At 32.8% G+C, this 15,519-nt stretch overlaps 1 protein-coding gene across 1 annotated transcript in view; it reads right to left on the reverse strand.

Annotated features, from left to right (window-relative positions):
• Positions 1–15,519, reverse strand: part of NEGR1 (neuronal growth regulator 1) — a 1,013,490-nt gene that overhangs the window by 852,395 nt on the left and 145,576 nt on the right. The gene's annotated exons all lie outside the window — the stretch shown is intronic.

A 15,519-nucleotide genomic window follows, 5' to 3' on the forward strand; every position in this document is an offset into this window, starting at 1 on the left:
AAAAACAGTTCTCTTCAACTGTAGAAGCTGCTGGCTTGCAAATCTCTTGCCTTAAGGTTTATTGATGATCAGTGGTGAGAAAATAAGAAAATAGAGAATTTCTGAGCCATAACCAATGAGGTGTTTTGCCCTCCCATAATCTCTGTAGCTCTGTAATTACGTAATCTCCATAATCTCTGCAGTCCACGGGATCACAAAGAGTCAGACACGACTGAGCAACTGAACTGAACTGATAAAAAATCATTACCTAAAAGGAGGAGGTAAAATATTGTTTCATGTAATTGATTTTTAAGATAGAATTCAAAAGATGCTTTGTTATAACAACTAGAAATTCCTAAGAATTATTTTTAATGAAAACTAAAAAAAAAAAGAAGTTCAGAAAAAATTTAAGTTTTTAGAATTGGGGTATAAAAAACATACAAACAAAACAAAATAGGAAAATGGCAGCAAAACTTTGAGCAATATGATAAATAAAATTACTTGGAAACTCAATAATACATAGAAACATTTAAGCAGAAAGTAAGAGCAAATGGCTCACAGAATTGGGATTAATTTAACTAAAATGATGCTCTTCCCTGGTGGTTCAGACAGTAAAGAATTTACCTGCAATGCAGGAGACCCAGGTTTAATCCCTGTGATAGGAAGATACCCTGGAGAAGGAAATGGCAACCCACTTCAGTCTTCTTGCCTGGAGAATTCCATGGACACTGGAGCCTGGCTGCCTACAGTCCATGGGATCACAAAGAGTCAGACAGGACTGAGTGACTAACACACACTTCTAACTAAAATGAATTTGATTGCCAGCATGAATGTACAACATTACGAGAAAACTAATTCCATTGTTTTTACTCTGTTATATTAATAACTGCCTTTAAGTAAGTTAGTGATAGAAACGATATGTGTTAGCTCACTTTTGGCACTGAATATTTTTCATTTGTAGAATTAGGCTGGATTTTACAACAAAATCATTGATAAATATATGAGGTATGATGTTGAATTAATTCTGAGCTAACATTTCCATTCTAAAGGAGATCAGTCCTGGGTGTTCTTTGAAAGGACTGATGCTAAAGTTGAAACTCCAATACTTTGGCCACCTCATGCGAAGAGCTGACTCATTGGAAAAGACTCTGATGCTGGGAGGGATTGGGGGCAGAAGAAGGGGACGACAGAGGATGAGATGGCTGGATGGCATCACCGACTCGATGCACGTGAATTTGGGTGAACTCCAGGAGTTTGTGATGGACAGGGAGGCCTGGTGTGCTGCAATTCATGGGGTCGCAAAGCGTTGGACACGACTGAGCTACTGAACTGAACATTTTCACTGATAAAAATACTGGTACAAATAACTTCATTTGAAAATACAAAATCACCTGAATGATCAAGGGATTATAATTTCCTTATTGTACAACATATGTCACATATTTTAGAATGAGTACCGATTTTTTACTTAAAAATATTATACTTTTCAATATTAATAATGATAAAATGATTAAAGTCAGAAGTTAGTCTAAATTACTTATTAGTTGATACATTTCACTCAATAACATGCAACCCAGAAACAACCTTAGTAAACAAACTGTTAGGATGAAAGAAGTGACATCTGTATACAGTCACTATTGCAAAATGTATTACTGTGATGATTTATCATTCAAATTTCCTATTATATCTACCTAACAAAACACAAAGAAAGATTATTATGCAAACTGTGTAAAAAGCCTTCCTTCTTTAATGAAAAACTGAATGTCCCAAATAAAACTCTACATGAGCACATAAGCTGGGGCATATGTATTTTTATTATTGTTCAGTCACTAAATCATGTCTGACTCTGTAACCTCACGGAATAAAGCATGCCAAGCTTCCCTGTCCTTCACCATTTCCCAGAGTTGTGCTCAAACTCAGTGCTGGTGATGCCATCCAACCATATCCTCTGCTTGCCCCCTTCTTCTCCTGTTTTCAATCTTTCCCAGCATCAGGGTCTCTTCCAATCAGTCAGTTCTTTGCATCAGATGGCCAAAGTACTGGATTTGACTTCAGAATCAGTTCTTTCAATAAATATTCAGGATTGATTTCCTTTAGGACTGACTGACTGGTTTGATCTCCTTACTTTCTAAGGGACTCTCAAGAGTCTTCCCCAGCACTACAATTCAAAGGCATCAATTTTTTGGTGCTCAGCCTTCTTTATGTTCCAACTCACAATTTGTTCTTGACTACTGGAAAAGCATAGCTTTGACTATACAAACCTTTGTAGGCAAAGTGATGTTTCTGCCTTTTAATATGCTGTCTAGGTTTGTCATAGCTTTTCTTCCAAGAAGCCCATGTCTTTTAATTTGTGACTGCTATTGCTTTCACTTTTTTAAGATTGAATTTTATTTTATCTTAAAATTTGTTCACAGCCTCTATAGTAATAATAGAATAACACAATTTTCATAGCACTGTAATTACTGTAGGATGCCAAGAGTTGGACTATGATATAGAGGACAATATAAAATGTCCTTTATTCTATATGCAATTAAAAATTTAAATTTGGTCCATAAATTACATAGTAGTGGTATATGAACTACATACACCTACTATCTATAAGTTTTTGGCAAATAAGATTATTATGAAATTCAGCATTAAAATAAAACAGCAGTTTATTTTATGAAAATTGCAAGGAAATATTACTGCTAGTATGGATATAAGTAGAACACAAAAAGAATATTAAATAGATCAAATATAGTAGCTAATGCTTGGTGGTGGTTGTTTAGTCGCTAAGTCATGTCTGACTCTTGTGCCCCATGGACTATAGCCCGCCAGGCTTCTCTGTCCATAGGATTTTCCAGGGAAGAATACTGGAGTGGATAGCCATTTCCTTCTCCAACCCAGCAATCTTCCTGACCCAGGAATCAAACCCAGATCTCCTGCACTGCAGGCAGATTCTTTACTGACTGAGCTATGAGGGAAGCTAATGCTTACTGTATTCAAATTATTTATGAAGTAATGTAATGCAATAATGAGACCTATGTTTCTTTTGAAAGTTTCATATTTCTCACCCCAAATCAAGAAATGTCAACTGCTAGAACTGGTGAAAGTGTGTGAAAGCCCTCTAAAATAATTGAAAATGATCAATACATTTTTTTCCCTACTACAAAAAATTGAAAAGCAAACAAGTTAAGTGATATGACAATGGTCATACAGCTGGTGACACAGATGAGAGGAGATTGTGGTGCCTAAACTTTTAGTTCAAATTTTTATTACATTTTGGTGTTCCTCATAGACAGCTTTCCCAACATTGAAGTAAATTTGCCTTATGATAGCAAGAGTACTAAATCCTAAACAAAAATTGTAGGACTACTAGTGATAGTCTATTAGGCAATGTGATTTCCTCCTGAAAGTCATCACAGAATACATTTGCAAGTGCGCTTATTTGAGAGAGAGCAAAAGAGGGAGAGGGAGAGAAGCATTTTGGAGAAAAAAGGTACTGGTGGAGATGGGAGTTATGTATTACTCTCTCCATACTATCTATTTCTCTATCTTTACAAATTCTAGGAACAAAATTTTCCAAACCAAACTGCAATTTTAAAACTATTTTTATTTGTCAATTTTTAAATATAAAATATATTATTAAAAAAATCTGTTTGCTACACTGAATACATAACTGAATCTTAATGAATATGTTGTTTTATTAATGTCTGATTAAATCTTCACTACTAAAATTAACTGCCAGAGAGTCCTGACTGTGTTTTTAGCTTCAGTCACTTTCCAAGATACATAAATTTAACATATTAAAGGGTAAAAGTCCACATGCTTAGAGGCAGCATCATGTAATGGCACAAACCTAGAGCCAGAGACCAGGTTCTACTTCTATAATACGTTATTAGTGACTTCTAGGGAGTTGGGCTATTTTTTCACTTTGCCTGAGCCTGTTATTTCTTCTGTAAAACAACTGTAGTGTCAAGAACTGTCAAAGGTCAGAGATTTTATCATACTTGAAAGTTAATATGCAAGCATTCCACACTTGAGACTGACAGTAGACTCTTGGATCAGAGACAAGAACTTTATTAATACAAGCTTCAGATTCTCATCAATTCCCTTCCATCCCAAGAACCAAGGTGGTGATGCTGAATGACTTAGATGGATACTATAAAGTAGGCTTATGTCACAGTGGAGGATTTTTGAATTTAGAAAAAACCCAATTCTATAAGAGGGTTTCAGCAAGCCTCTTCAACACTTTCCCCAGAGGGAGATCTTATTTTGATTAAAGTAAACTCAAAACAATCCATTTTTTTTTGCCATGGAGGAAGATAACATCTCTTTCTTCCAAGTCTGTTTGCTTCGGAAACATCCTTGAAAAGATAGTCAAGGACAAAAGTTGTCACACAATGTATAAAAACACCATGGAAAATTGCCTTCCAACAGGCAATAACACCATCCCTATGAGCCAGTCAATATAAATCCTGGCACTCACAAATGTAAAAGTTGAAATTTGTTATATATTATTAGTTATAACTACTAGAAATTTTCTAAAAATATTTAACTTTTGTATAATGAAATGTTAAAGATTAGAAACTTCTTAAGTTGGCATTATAGTCTAATTTTTAAGTAACTCCCAATAAGGCTTGCCACTTTACACATATGCATTTTATATGTAAAATAAACAAATTAACAAAGAAGCAGCCAACAGTCTTTAGTGCCCTCAAGTCTTTGAATAAACATCCTTGGAAAGACACACAGTTCATCACAATTAGAGAATATCTAACTCACAATGTTTCTCTTTCTAAAACTAAAGGGAAATAAATACAAACATATATTTACAATCCTATACCATTCCTTCCAAAATCTAAACAAGAAAGTGGAAGTAAACACTATTTCTAACTGGTTAAAGGAAAACAAAACACAAAACAAAATCACTGATAAACATTAATTAGAAAAGTATTTTAGGAAGAAAGTAAATGGTATGAGAACATATATTCAAATGAATATTAATAACTTCATTTAAAGATACTGACCTTTCACAGGCTTACCCTCTGAGCCACCAGGGAAGCCCAGAGAATCTTAAAGAACTACTTAATCTAAACTTTGAATTATCTGGATAAAAATCTTATCTCCCTTTGATGATCACATTAAGTAAAGCATGAAATATTTCTCATTAGCTACAGGATATAGGTCGTTAAAAGCTCAAGGAGTGTAAAAACATAAGCTAAGGTTGCATTACACAATATAATCACATTGGATCATGATAAAGCATTCCATTAAGGGTTTGAGATTGTGTTAAATCACTTTAAGACTAACACATATTCACAAGAACAGGTGTGGAACATTTGGGCAATCAAGATAGAAAATATTAAAGTACACCAATAAATCATGAAATCTGTATATCTGAAAAATAAATCACTGTCCCACATGTGAAGGAAAATAAACAGAGGTGCCACAGCATAAATATAATGCACAGTAATAATTTGAAATTGAAATAATAATAGAAAATATTCACAAATTGCATGAAATTATTTTATACTATAAATACATATGGAAGCCATTTAAAAGTGACCATTCATGCTAAATGAAATCATTTCAGAAATTCTACACATTTTTAAGTAAAGTCATTTTATAAATTGCAACAAATATTTTCTATTAAATTGATCTGGTTTAAGAATGCTTAATCCTTTTAAATGATATTGTTAAATTTCTTGAATAAGGCTAAAATTTCTGAAGCCATATTTATATTGTTTGATTGATACATATTTAGTCACTTGAGAAAAATGCCTTTGTTTTTCTATATTTAGTCATGCCAACAGCAGTACATCCTAGAGCAAAAAAGAATAAATCACATTCAGTCAACATTTAAGTTATTTATTAATAGGTACACAATTTTGTTAATTGCTTTGTATACCAAAATCAGTGAAAGTGAATCACAAACAGTGACTTAGAAAGAAACATACAGCAAAGACTTTTGGCCAAGTAGGAATAATAACAAGTGATATGAAAGTTAAGGGGGAAGAGTTTCCTAAGAGATCAAAGTAATAAAATGCTGCAGGGTAGGCAAGCAGGAAGGCATTTGAAGGTCCAATTTATTTCCAGGGTTTGGAATAGAATCAAATGGCCAGGTTTAAGAGAATGAATGAAAATGAATGAAAATAAGTAGTGTTGATTACTCTCTTAGTTAATGGCATATCTATTCCACTTGTAATTGTTCAGAAGAAATAGAGTCGTCCATCATTCCTTTGTTTGCTCTGATATTTCATATCCCATTTATCAGAAAATACTGCTAACTCTGCCTTCAAAATATATTGAGAATATAACCCCTTTCACTGAGTTGTTAGTAGCCGAACCAGTTCACCATTACCTCTTGCTGGGATTATGACAATAGTCTGAAATTTCGTATCCTATTTGACAGTTTCTCAGAGGTTAAAGCATCTGCCTGGAATGCTGGAGACCCGGGTTCGATTCCTGGGTCGGGAAGATCCCCTGGAGAAGGAAATGGCAAACCCACTCCAGTACTCTTGCCTGGAGAATCCCGTGGAGGGAAGAGCCTGGTAGGCTACAGTCCATGGGGTCACAAAGAGCCGGACATGACTGAGCGACTTCACTTCAGTTCACTTCACTTTAGACAGTTTCACGCCTAGTCTCTTCTTAATCCTATTGCCATAAGGGTCTTGTTAAAAACATAGCCCCATTATTGGAAGCCCTCTGCTCAAACTCCCTAATGCTCCTCACTCCATTTTGAAATGTAGTACACTTTTGAAGTGACACTTCTTTAATTAATATGATATCACTATTCATGAACTTTACTATTAACATAGGGCAACTTATAACTCCAGTGAGTGAGAAGAGAAATCACCAAATCTCAGCTGATTTTATAGCAATGAAGAACAAAAATAACATGTATATTATGTTCTAAAAGACAGTTGCCACCTTCCATTTCAGGCACTTATGCTGTAAAATTAAAAGATGATTATTTTAAAATTTGAAACAGAATCTAAAGTGTATAGTGCAAGGGCCAGAGGATTACAAAGATCTATTGGTGAAGTAAAAACTAGCCAATAGTGGAAGAGAGCTAACAATTTTTCTTTTATTAAACAGTCATGAAGGAGTCTTCAAGTTGTTTTGGAGATTTTATTTATTTGAAGGAGAAAAGACATCTGTTCAGCTAATTTTAAGATTTCTTGAAAAACTACAAAACTTTTTAAAAATAGCTTTAACAATACGTACATATCATTCTCTTAAAATTAAAAAATTAGTTTGCCATGACTATATTCATCTACAAATAAAGACTCATAGAGTTATTAATCAATCTGTACTTTTAAATTAACTACCTTGTCACTTTTGTAGATATGCAGGAAAAAATCCATCACAAATTTGATTAGCTTTAAATATATAGCTCCTACCGTCTAAATTACTACTTGGAAGCCAAATCTTTTGATATGAATTAATAAATACAAAATTCTTTTCATATCTGAAAAATGTACCTTTTGATGTTAAATTGTGCATTTCATAGTGAGAATAAAAATGCAATGAGAAATGCTGTTTTTTCCCATAAAAATTTCTTCTTTCATGGAGGTAAGCTAATGAGACAAAACAGAGTAAAATTTTTATACTATACAGTAAAATACTATTTTCCAGCTTTTTTGAGATATAATTGTCACATACCATTGTATAAGTTTAAGGGGTCCTACATGTTGATTTGATACAGTTATATAAATCAAAATGTGCACAACCACAGAGGTAGTTAACACCACTATCTCTACCACATCTCATATCTACCATTTCTTTTTTAGTGATGACAAAAAAGAGAACATACTAAGACTTGAATTAAAAAAAAAATCTATTGAGACAATTTTTTATGAGCCAGAATAAAGCCTATCTTGATACATATTTCAAATGTGATTGAAGAGGACTTCCTTGGTGGCTCAGATGGTAAAGCATCTGTCTACCATGCAGGAGACCCAGGTTCGATCCCTGGGTCGGGAAGATCCCCTGGAGAAGGAAATGGCAATCCACTCCAGTACTGTTTAAGTATTTAAGTATTTAATAGCCAGTACTTAAGTATTTAAGATGCCAAAAGGCAAAAAAAAAAAAAAAAAAAAAAGAGCAAAAGTGGAATAAGGAACAAATAAGACAAAAAAAAGCAAGATCATGGACCTAAATGTAACTACACTGATAATCACCCTAAATAGAAAATGTTCTCAACATCCCAGTTAAAAGGCAGAGATTGTCATACTCGATAAAAAAAAAAGCAAGGACATATTCTATATAGCCAGAAATACACTATAAATATAAAGGCATAAATAAAAGTCAAAGATGGGCTAACACACTCTACACAAGACTAATCAGAATGAAGTTGGGATGATTATACAAATAACAGAACAGCAACAACAAAAAAAAAACCTTACTTCAGAGCAAAGAATATACCAGAGATAAAGAAAGTGCGTTCATAATTATAAGATGTAAATAATTCAAGAGGATGAAACCCTAAATTAATTTCACCTAATAAAAAAGTTTCAAAATATATAAAGTCATGCTCTAAAACTGAAAGAATAAATGGCAAATCCACAGTTAAAGTTACAGGTTTCTTAAATAACTATTACTTAATAATAATAGAATAAGGAAAAGCATCATTTATGATATGAAACACTTTAATACCATCAATGAACTTATTGTAATTTTACATTTATAGAATACTCTACCAGACAGCAGCACAGTATACATTGTCTTCGAGTGAAGTGAAGTGAAGTGAAGTGAAGTCGCTCAGTTGTGTCCAAAGATGCGACTCCATGGACTGTAGCCTACCAGGCTCCTCTGTCCATGAGATTTTCCAGGCAATAGTACTGGAGTGGATTGCCATTTTTTCCCGACCCAGGGATCGAACCTGGGTCTCCCGCATGGTAGACAGACGCTTTACCATCTGAGCCACCAAGGAAGTCCTCTTCAATCACATTTGAAATATGTATCAAGATAGGCTTTATTCTAGCTCATAAAAAATTGTCTCAATAGATTTTTTTAAAATTCAAGTCTTAGTATGTTCTCTTTCCACAGTAAAATTAAATTGCAATTTAAAAAAATAAATAAAATTTTCTGGAAATTTCCCCAAGCTGGAAACTAGATAAAATACTTCTACATGACTTATGAGTCAAAGAAAGAAAAATAAGAAATTTGTGGCATGTTGTTGAACAGTATTCAGGGGAATTTTATAGCACTATAGGCCTAGATGGGCTTCCTTGGTAGCTCAGCTGGTAAAGAATCCACCTGCAATGCAGGAGACCCCAGTTTCATTCCTGGGTCAAGAAGATCTGCTGGAGAAGGGATAGGTACCCATTCAAGTATTCTTGGGCTTTCCTGGTGGCTCCAGCTGGTAAAGAATCTGCCCGCAATGTGGGAAACCTGGGTTTGATCCCTGAGATGGGAAGAGTCCCTGGAGAAGGGAAAAGCTACCCATTCCAGGATTTTAGCCTAGAGAATTCCACGAACTGTATAGTCCATGGGGTCACAAAGAGCTGGACATGACTAAGTGACTTTCACTTTCACTTTCATAGGCCCACACTGGAAGTAAAACAGGTCTCAATTCAGTAACGTCAGCCTTTCTCTTAAGAAATTTTAGAAGAAGGGAAAGACACAATCTTTTATTGTTATACCAGGAAATTCAGATTATTCTTAATATGAAATAAAACATAACATTAAAGAAAACAGAAATATAAGCTCTAGTCTTCTTTTTCAATTCCTTATTTCATTGCAATTGAGTTTTGGGAATTTTTCTAATGCTTATTTCTGATCATAAACATTTGATATTGATAAATTATTTAACATGTGACCTAAATTCAATACACATTTTGTTTAAATGTGTATTGGCAAAAAAGAATACTCAAACTTAACATCCTAAACACACATCCACAAACAAACATCCGTACACACACAGCGTGACATAAGCAATTCCCCAGATGCACATGCACCACGTCCCTTGCCATAGTACTAAGAATTTTAGCCAACGATGTGGACAAATTCTAAGACTCAAGTATGTGATGAAGCACATCAGACAATAAAGCAGACCTAGCTGATGTGGGGTTTTTTCTTATTACAAAAATATAAAATACTAAATTACATTTTATAAATGACTTAGCAATATTCATGTTTTTTGAAGTTCCAAAAATTAGATATAAATGAGAGAATTATATGATGCCAGAAACAGAATTTAAAGCCAGATTTTTACAACTGAAGTATAGCTGATACACAATATTAATTTCTGGCATACATCATATGATTCAATATTTTTATAGGTTGTACTTAATATACAATTATTATAAAATAATGCCTATATTTCCTTGTGTTATACAATATATCCTTGTTGCTTATCTATCTTATACACAGTAGGTTGTATCTCTGAGTCCCACACTCCCACCTTGTGAGAGTGGGTATCCTTGCCCCATTCCTGATTTTAGAGGCAAATACTGAGAAGTGTTTTAACTGTGGCTTTGTCATAAATGGCATTTATTATGTTGAGATATGTTCCCTCTATAGTTACTTTTATGAGCTAATTCTTTTAAATCAAAAATTGGATGTTGAGTTTTGTCAAATTTTTTTTCTGCATCTATTGAGATAATCATATGATTTATTTATTTTTTTATTAAAGCACAGTTGATTTACAATGTTGTACTAGTTTCAGTTGTACATCAAACTGATTCGTGTATACATGCATCATGATACATGTATATATATGTTTTCAGACTCTTTTCCTTTATGGGTTATTACAAAATATTGAGTATAGTGCCCTGTACCATACAAAAGGTTCTTGTTGGATAACTACTTAATACATAGTAGTGTGTATATGCTAATCCAAAACTCCTAATTTTCCCTCCCTCTGCTTTCCCCTTTGGTAACCATAAGTTTGTTTTCTATGTCTGTGGGTCTATTTCTGTTTTGTATATAAGTTCATTTATATCTTTTTTTTTGATTCCACATACAAGCAATATCATATGAAAAATCAAGATATATATAGAGAAACAACAGTTGGATTATTAAGTGACTTATAACCAACATTAATAAAATATATAAATACAATATAATTTTCAAGCTGCTTAAGGAAAATATCTATGACCCTTGAATTCTAGACCCATCTGAACTGTCACTGAAGAGACCCATTTGAACTTCACTATCAACGAAGACATTTTCTGATACAACAGAATGTTGTTCATATATTGCTGCTCAATGTACTTGGGTAGAAAAGAAGGAAATATACAAAATTCAGGAAAAGGGTGAAAATATCAACAGTAAGCATAAAAATTAATGATTTTAGTAAAACCCAATATGTACCACAATAACTTCCAATGGTAAGTTAAAACTACAGAATTAAGACTATATAGAATAACATCAAAGGATGCATGTGAGGCAAATCAATATTTGAGCATTCTGAATCCTGGAATGTTTAGGTGGAGGATAAAACTACAAAATTTAGTGTACTGTCAAATTGAATATATTTGTTAAAATCCAAAGACAACTATTATAAGAGCAGAAATATATACAATTTAAAAGTGGTATCATGGGGAAAGGAATACGAATTGCAACCATCAGACTGAATGCACAATAACAACAAAATAAAATATATCTAAAAGAAGGAAGCAAGGAAGGAAGGAAAGGAGGGAGGGAGGGAGAAAAGGAGGGAGGAATGAATAAAGAGAAATATCCTGGAAATATATTCATATAATACTATAAAGCAGATAACACGAATGAACTAGAACATTATTTTAGACATGAATAAGTCACCAAAATGGCATGTTAGTGGGAAAAAAAGGAAATGGCCAAAATATAGATAATGTATGGTACAATCTCCCACAGGTAAAGAATCTGCCTGTATGCAGGAACCTCAGTAAATGCAAGGTCAATCCTTGGGTTGGGAAGATCCCCGGAGAGGGCCATGGCCACCCAGACTAGTATTCTTGCCTGGAGAATTCCATGGACAGAGGAACCTGGTGGACTATAGTCATGGACTCGCAAAGAACTGAACACAACTGAAGTGACTTAGCATGCATGCATGGTACAATTTATGCTTTTTAAAATATATTAAATGGTTATTATTACTACTATATACAGCATAAAAATGTAGGAGGTATAGATACATGCCAACTTCACTTTGCTTATGACATAACTCAAGGTTAGGAGAAAAAATTATGGAGTGAAAAATTCTGAGTTTTATTTATAATATTCTATTTTTCATGTTTTTGCTGTAATATGTTATTCTTTTAAAAATAAAATATACAAAATAAGCAGCTTGAAGTGTCAGCAGTTGTTATATCTATTTGGTAGGTAGAGTGTTATGTTATTCTTTATACTTTTATTTATTCTTCATTTATTTTTAAACATAAAATATTTTAATCTGAGGCAGTAGAGCTTAAACATTACAAAAGTTTCAAAAGCATGGAAGAAGTTATAAAACGGGAGTATTTATTTCCTTAGACCATATTTCTATTACATATTGTAAATAATTTCAGTTAAATTATTTTTTCTCTATCTACCATGCCTCTTTTGACAATAGCCAGGTTTGGGTTAAAATTTTCTCCATCCCGTTTCGGATGTTTAGTACTGGTAACCATTACTGATCTTATACTTTCTTTTGTTTTTGGAGTCTAGCCAATAGGTAAGTTTACCACCTCATTGTTGCTTGCTATTCTTCAGAAGCATCATATTATTAAATTATATCCAATAATCAAGAATTAAATGGTCAAATAATTTTGAAAGAGGCCTTAGTTCTAATAAACTGAACCACAGAGAAAAACTGGTTTGTGAAGGCAGGATCTGATTCCTGAATCCATGTCACCCTATCAATTCCCCAGCCTCTATTTCTTCTTTTGTCTGTACTCTGCACTTCAAATGACTTCAGACAATTTCATATTTATTAAAAAAAAAAGAAGAGGAAATAATTAAGGAATACTTTGGAGAAATACTAGAAAATTTTCATTTACTGAAAGTTTTTCCATATTTTATTTAAAATGTATATTATTGCTTAAAAATAACAAATGCTCTTGTTTAAGTGATAGAAGTTAATTTTCCTTTCATGAAATTCACATGTAATCTGTAGTAAAGGGAAAGAGTTTAATAGCAATATATATTAGAAATAAGTAGAAATTGGGCAAAGACTTAAGTTTTGGGTCAGAATTCTATCTTGATTCCAAAGAGACACTTATATTTTTTGTAATTTATTTTTAGAGGCAGACTATAATACATCTATATTTGCTTCAGGAAATATAGTTTTATACCAAGTAACATGAACAATATAAAAACTTTTTCTTAGACAGTTACTTTGAATATAAATTATAAATTGTTTTTCATGTGAACTAAATTAATTGTTAATTTTTTAATGAAACAATATATTCAATTCACTGTATGCAATGAAATACATACAAAATCATAACCAATTATTTCTGGGGCATCATCAGTTAGATATATTATCGATAAATATTATGGTTAGATAAGAAAGGAAATTTTTACCTTGTCATTCTTTCAGTATAATTTTCCAAGAAAGATATATTTAGATTTGAAAGGAGGTTAAAATAGTTAATTTTTTTCAATAGAGATATCTTGAACATCTAACATGTGCCAGATATGTGTTTTCTGTTTTATATGGCTATAAAGATGAAAGATGTAGACACTACAATTATACTCACCAACATCATATGAATGCCATGTAATATAATAAGTACTAACACAAAAGTAGTCAACATTCAAAAAACTAAGATCATGGCATCCAGTCCCATCACTTCATGGCATATATATGGGGAAACAAGTATATGGGGTTGCAAAGAGTCAGACACAACTGAGCCACTAAACAACAGCAACACAGAAGTATGCACAAACTACTTGGGAGCATATTAAATTAAGAATATTATGTTAGAAAAGGGTGATGTCCCAGGGAAAAAGACCCACGTGTATAATTCATATGTAATCCATATGGTCAATTCAAGACCATAGTAGCTCACTAGTACAGAAAGATAGGCCATGAATACCAAAGATACAACTGGAAACATATGGACTAATCAATGGACATGGCTTATTTCTGAAATAAGCAAGTTTCTGTACCTATCATGTCTAAGGAATTATAAAATTATAAATGTTAAATTTTACCCAGACATTTTAGTATTGACATGACATGAATTTACACCAGGGAATTAGATTAAAAGATATAAACATATCACACATTCAATAAAGAAGATTGCACACTCATCCTTATGCATTATCTTGAACTTATTTGTAAGTTGGTTACTAAAATTTGAATAATTTATTCTCTTATTCAATACTCCACAATCAACAGGATTGCTACTAAATTTATTGGGACCTTTTATTGAACTTTATTTTAACAAATCAACAGTAATAATATTGGTCAACAGTGACAGCTTAATTAAAGCAATATATTTTTCTAGGATTTGATTAGTGGAACTCTTTGTTTAAATGATGGTAACTACACCTCTTTGACAAAATCTACAGGCCCTTAATAAATAGTTTGGTTTTTTTTAATGAACTTGGAATCATACACACTCCCTTGGGTTGAACTGCCACAAAAGAAGGATTTTCCCTTAATGCACTGTGTCCCTTGGTTTATGGCTGTCTAGCATGGTAGGGGTTTAGCAAAAATAAATCTCTGTAACTGCTAGTCAAACAATAGTTAGTAGAAGTAAAAAACTAGAAGTTTTTACTCAGTGCTATCAAGGTAATAATTATTTACAGCAAAAAGAAATAGCATGATAATAAAAAAGTCAGAAGTTAATAAAGAAAGGGAATGAAGTAACTGCATGCACACCATACCCATGCAATCATCATAAATATCCTGATAGAGAAGCCATCTCCTTAACAAAGCAACTCTGTATCAGAGAATCAAACAGCAGAAACTGGAGAGGATCCATAGATCATTTTCATTCTACTTCATCAGACTCCAACTCCATGCCCTCCTGACTGCAGAGATAATTCATACTTAGATTTCAAAATTTAATGCTTTGTTACAGAGGTTTCCCTTGGTCAAAGTGTGATTAAAAAAAAAAAATCTACAAAGCAAAAGGTAATTCTGAACCAGAAAGCATGAAAATAAAGATTCACAGGTATGAAAAATAGTGCTGATCTTCCACATAAGTAAGCCAAATTTCATATTTAAAATATAATTTTAGGATACAACGAAGTTATTGCTACCAAAGCAACTGTCCCACAACCAATGTGATGTGAATGATTCAACATAAAAGATAGTTTTCCACTACCACAGTCACTTTAGACAGGCAATAAAATAAACTGAATATTAAACATAATAATCTGATCGATTGATTGAGATAGATAGTGGGGAGAGAGAGAGAAAGGGAGAAAATACATATTGCTTTATGGTTTAAAAATACTTTCATACATTTTCTCATTTAAGCAAAGAACTAATCTGTTGAATGTCTATTATCTTCTAAGGAATATTATGTACAGAATATCATTTAATCCTAACTGCAATAGTCACTCAAATACTAAATCTCACTTAAACAAGTCTTTTTTTTTTTTTGTTCCTGGTCCAATCATCTTTATATGAAAGCA

This window comes from Capra hircus, chromosome 3 (genome assembly GCF_001704415.2).
Source record: "Capra hircus breed San Clemente chromosome 3, ASM170441v1, whole genome shotgun sequence".
Classification (NCBI taxonomy): Eukaryota; Metazoa; Chordata; class Mammalia; order Artiodactyla; family Bovidae; genus Capra; species Capra hircus.